This window comes from Zea mays, chromosome 1, assembly GCF_902167145.1.
Source record: "Zea mays cultivar B73 chromosome 1, Zm-B73-REFERENCE-NAM-5.0, whole genome shotgun sequence".
NCBI lineage: Eukaryota > Viridiplantae > Streptophyta > Magnoliopsida > Poales > Poaceae > Zea > Zea mays.
The window spans coordinates 12,274,814-12,280,813 of record NC_050096.1 but is presented as its reverse complement, the minus strand read 5'-3'; positions in this window follow the sequence as shown (position 1 = coordinate 12,280,813).

Below are 6,000 nucleotides of genomic sequence, written 5' to 3'. Positions count from 1 at the left end.
TCCCTCTCTAGTCTCACTCTCCCCTTTTCTTTTTGTAGAATTAGTTTAATTAGGGAGGGATTATTTATTTTATTTTGTCCAAACCATGAGTCATGAAATGTTGCATCATGTTGAGCTCCAAATATTCTTTGAATTGTTGCACATGATTGATTTGGTTTGAATTTGAAACTTGATTTGAATTTGAATTGAAAACCCTAGAGAAAATAAATAGAAAAGCAATTAGAAATTTCCTGGAAAATAGAAAAGCCAATTCAGCCCAAGTCAGCCCATTAGGCCCAGCTCCGCGCGCGTGCCCGCGCCCGCGTGCCCTCGTAGCCTGACAGGCGGGTCCCACCTGTCGGCGCCAACCCGTGCACCCTTTCCCTCTCTCTCTCTCTCTCTCTCTCTCTCTCTCTCTCTCTCTCTCTCTCTCTCTCTCTCTCCCTCTCGCTGCTCTGTGGGGCCAACCTGTCGGTGTCGTTTCTCTTCCCCACGTGTGCGCTCTTTCCCTCTGCCTCGTGGACCCCACTCGCCAGCCCCCTCCGCGTCCCTAACCTCTCGCCCACGTTCCCCCGCCGTGGACGCGCCCACGACCGCGTGTTCTCTGGCCACTTCCTCACGCCCTCGCCCCTTTAGAAGCCCGCACACCGCTCGCCCACTTCCCCGCTCATTTGCGCTCTCAGCCGAGCTCTCTCGCCCCTCTCTCGCCCTGTGCACGCGACCAGCCGAGCTTCGCCACCGCTCATCAGGGACTGTCGTCGTTCTGCGACCATCGTTGCGCCCGCTGAAAGGGAATTAGGCTTACACCTTTTTCCTAATTGATTTTGGTGGTTGAATTGTCCAACACAAATAATTGGACTAACTAGTTTGCTCTAGATTATGAGTTCTACAGGTGCCAAAGGTTCACATTAAACTAATAGAAAGACCGAAAAAGGATTCAAATATAAGAGAGCAAAGTCAGCTGAAGTGTGCCCTGGTCTGGCGCACCGGACTGTCCGGTGTGCCACCGGACAGTGTCCGGTGCACCAGGGACTCCAACTCCGAACTGCTCACCTTCGAGAATTCTGGAGGCTGCTCCGCTATAATTCATCGGACTGTCCGGTGTAACACCGGACAGTGTCCGGTGGCGCACCGGACTGTCCGGTGGCGCACCGGACTGTCCGGTGTGCCAGCGGAGCAATGGCTACTTCGCGCCAACGGTCGTCTGCAGAAGGCATTAAATGCGCTACAGTGCGCGCCAGAGTCAGAGCAGAGCCAGATGGCGCACCGGACACTGAACAGTGCCTGTCCGGTGCACCACCGGACTGTCCGGTGGCCCAGAAGACAGAAGCTCCAACGGTCAGAATCCAACGGCCAGATGACGTGGCAGGCGCACCGGACAGTGTCCGGTGGCGCACCGGACTGTCCGGTGCGCCATGCGACAGCAGACTCCACCAAACGGGTAGTTTGGTGGTTGGGGCTATAAATACCCCAACCACCCCACCATTCATTGTATCCAAGTTTTCTGACTTCCCACACCTTACAAGAGCTATAGCATTCAATACAAGACACACAAAAGAGATCAAATCCTCTCCCAAGTCCTTAGTTCATTCCAAATCAAATAGTGACTAGTGAGAGAGTGACTTGTGTTCATTTGAGCTCTTGCGCTTGGATTGCTTCTTTTTCACATTCTTTCTTGTGATCAACTCAATTGTAACCGAGGCAAGAGACACCAATCGTGTGGTGGTCCTTGCGGGGACTTTGTGTCCCGTTTGATTGAGAAGAGAAGCTCACTCGGTCTAAGTGACCGTTTGAGAGAGGAAAATGGTTGAAAGAGACCCGGTCTTTGTGACCACCTAGGTTTGCAAGAACCGAACCTCGGTAAAACAAATCCTTGTGTCTCACTCCTTATTTGCTTGCGATTTGTTTTTCACCCTCTCTCTCGGACTCATTTCTATTTCTAACACTAACCTCGGCTTATAGTTGTGCTTAAGTTTATAAATTTCAGATTCGCCCTATTCACCCCCCTCTAGGCGACTTTCACCTGCGTCGCGCCCGTTCCTTCGGTAAGCTTCGCCGCATCACCCGTAGCTCGGGACACCCCTCGGTTCGCCCCCAGCCCCTCTGGTTTACCCGGTCCGCGCTCACCGGAGTGTTTTCCGTGCAGCCGGAGTGGCCGTTGTCGACCCGGGACTTCACCGCCTCCCCGCCGTTCCCCAAGCGCTCCTGGGTTCGTGCTTGTTGTAAGCAACCTCCCCGCGCCTCTATTTCTCCGTTTATTGTCCTGGTCGTCGCGCAATTGCTCACCGGAGTAGGTTTGCGCTGCCGCGGGACCTTTCTGCCGCGTTCTGCGCCCTCTGGTGCTCCCGCGCCGACGTGATGCCCACGGTTGTGTTCGCCATGTCGCTCTGAACGCGCTCGACCCTTTCCCTAAGCCCCTAGAGCCCCGTCGTGGTCATCCCCCTCGTCTCCGGTGAGCCCTCGTCGCGAGACCGAGCGGCACCACCGCGCTCATGTCCGTCCACCGGCTGTTGGATCTCGGGCGTCCGTCCGAGATCTAGCGGTTTAGATTTAATCAAAGCAGATGATAGGAATACGATCCCTACCACGGATTAGCCTTAGGTTGTATGAGTGTGAGGGGGCTGGGCGAGGGAGGAAACGCCCACGGCTGTGTTTGGGCGCCGTGGATGCTGGGCGCAAGGAAAGAGGGAGATGGGCTGCTGAACAGAAGAACACACTGATGAACAGTAGCGCGATGAATAGTGACGGCTAGGGTTTCTCCTAGCTCCCAGAGGGAAGCTGGAAACTATAATTGTTTCTGCTTAATTCCATATAGGGTGGTGCTTACAATTATTTATACTCCCTTCTAGTACTTATCTAATAAGATCAAATCCCTCTTTTCTCTCTAACAAATCTTATCTCCTTAATATTCTAATCCTTATCCAACTAATCTGCATGTCTAGATCCTTATCCAACTAATATGCATGTCTAGTTGTTGCCTCTGCTGTTATCCGGCGCCTGTAGTAGCGGCCAGTCATAACATCTCTCCCCGCATGCGCAAACAGCTCGTCCTCGAGTTCGAAGTTGGGGTAGAGGCCTCGAAAGTCATCGAGCGGCTCCCATGTAGCTTCCTCCGGAGATAGGCCCTGCCATTGCACCAAATTGTGCCACGTTCCGCACCGCTGTTGAGCACGCAGCACCTTCAGCGGCGCTGGTAGTAGTCTGCCATCCTGGACAGGGGGTAACCCCGCACGCTACAGCCGATATGCCACCTTGTCGATGCGCTCTAGGATTCGGAATGGTCCGGTGTAGCAAGGGCCGAGCTTCCCTTTTGCGCGTGGCTCCAGGGACTACACGGGCCGATGTAGAAGGCGCAGCCACACCCAATCCCCGACAGCCAGCTCCATGTCGCGATGACTGATGTCGTAGTACCGCTTGGATAGCTGCTGAGCCTAAACGAGGTGTTGTCGGACCTCCGCAAGGATGTCGTCTCGGTCGCGCAGCAACTCCTCTGCCGCTGTCGTCCGTGCGGACCCGGGCTGGTATGGCAGGATCGGCAGTGGGGGCGTCCGTACACCACCTCAAATGGCGTGGCACGGAGGGTGGTGTGGAACAAAGTGTTGTAGCAGTACTCCGCCCAAGAGAGCCAGTCCACCCAGGCCCGAGGCCGATCACCTGTCACACAACCAAGGTACATGGCAATCACCTTGTTGACAACCTCGGACTGGCCATCCGTCTGTGGATGGAACGCTGTGCTCATGCGGAGGGAGACGCCGGCGCACTTGAAGAGGTCACGCCAGATGTGTCCGGTAAACATAGGGTCCTGATCACCGACGATGGAGGAGGGGAACCCGTGTAACCAGACGACGCCATCGAAGAAGGCCCGCGCGACCGATGTCGCCGTATACGGGTGGCCAAGCGAAATGAAGTGGGCGTACTTGGAGAAGCGATCGACCACCATGAGGATGACCGATTTGCCGCCCACCTTAGGCAGCCCCTCGATGAAGTCCATGGAGATGTCGGCCCACACCTGGGACGGCACCTGGAGGGGCTACAGCAGCCCCGCCGGCTGCAGGGTCTCTGTCTTGTTCCGCTGGCACGTTGTGCACGTCCGCACCCAATCAGCCACCAAGGTGCGGTCGCCAGGAACGTAGAACTCGGCACGGAGGCGATGGAGGGTTTTCTGAATGCCCTCATGCCCCGCCGAGTGGGCCAGGAGGATGGCCTAATGTCGAAGGTCGTCGTGGTTCGGTACGTAGACACGTGAGCCGTGAAGGAGGCCATCCTCCAGGCGCAATGGGGCGGTCAAGGTACCATCCTGGAGCTGCTGGCACAGGCGGCTGCTGTCCGGGGATGTCGTTGTGGCGCGGCTGATGTCGTCGAGGAAAGCGAAACGAAGGCCCAGAGAGGGCCAGGGCTGCTGCTGCCCTGGCTCCCTTGCGGCTGGCTGGAGTAGCTCGGCGTCACGGCGGGACAGTGCATCCGCGGCGACGTTGAGGCAGCCCGGACGATACTCAACCTCGAAGTCGAAGCCGAAGAGCTTGCTCAGCCACTGGTGTTGGGGCACTGTAGACAGTCGCTGGTCGAGGAGGTACTTCAAGTTGTAGTGGTCAGTGCGGACGACGAAATGATGACCCAAAGATAGGGCCGCTAATGGCGCACCGCCTGAACCAAGCCGATTAGCTCCCGCTCGCAAGCGGCAAGTTTGAGGTGCCGCGCCGCAAAGGGACGGCTGAAGAACGCCACCGGTCTCGCGCCCTGGTGAAGGACGGCGCCGAAGCTCGTACCGGAGGCGTCGTAGTGCACGACGAAAGTCTTCTTGAAGTCAGGCATCTGAAGGACTGGACTTGTGGTCAAGGCTATTTTCATCTGCTGGAAGGTGGCCTGGGTGTCGTCGTCCCAGGTGAAGGCATCGCACCGCAGAAGGCGCGTGAGAGGTGCCGCGATGACACCGAAGTCGCGGATGAACTTCCTATAGTAGCCGGCGAGGTCCAAGAAGCCCCGCGGGCCACGAGCGGAGCGCGGTGCCAGCCACGAGGAGACGGCCTCCACCTTGGCCGCATCCATGGCCACCCCCGCGGCAGAGATGACGTGCCCGAGGTATGCCACCGAGCGTGCCCCGAAGGAGCACTTGGAGCGTTTGAGATGTAGTTGGTGGTCGCGCAGGGCATGGAGGACGATGCTGATGTGTTGGAGGTGTTCCGCCCATGTCTTGTTGTAGATGAGGATGTCATCAAAGAACACAAGCACAGACTTGCGCAAATAGGGGCAGAGGACGTCGTTCATGAGGGCTTGAAAGGTCGCTGGAGCGCTGGAGAGGCCAAACGGCATGACCAAGAACTCATAGTGTCCGTCGTGTGTCCGGAACGCCGTCTTCTCAACATCAGCGGGGTGCATGCGCACCTGGTGGTAGCCCGAGCGCAAGTCGAGCTTGGTGAAGAAGTGGGCGCCATGCAGCTCGCCGAGCAACTCATCGACCACTGGAATAGGGAACTTGTCCTTTTATGTCTTGGTGTTCAGGGCCCTGTAGTCGATGCAGAACCGCCACGAGTTGTTGGGCTTGCGGACCAGCAAGACCGGAGTAGAGAATGGTGATGTGATGGGGCGAATGATCCCTTGGGCGAGCATGGCGCTGCACTGACGCTCTAACTCATCCTTCTGGAGCTGGGGGTAACGGTAGGGCCGAACCGCCACCGGTGCCGCCCCGGGAAGAAGATGAATGCGGTGGTCGTAGGGGCGGGCGGGTGGCAGCCCTTGCGGCTCGGCAAAGACCAGCTCAAACTGCCGAAGAAGATCGTCGAGGAGCGGCTGTGTGGACGTGTTGGACACCACGCACGCAGCCGGCTGTGGGGGAACCGCGCCGGGCGCCCCCAGGCCAGACCAAATGATGCGGCGGCCCCCCTTGGTGAAGGACATGGACAGGCGGTCGCAGTCCCAGAGGATCGGCCCCAGCAGTCGCAGGAATTCGAAGCCCAAAATGACGTCGAAGGTGCCGAGGGTGAGGCCGATACAGTCGATGGAAAACTGTTCGGTGCCCACCCG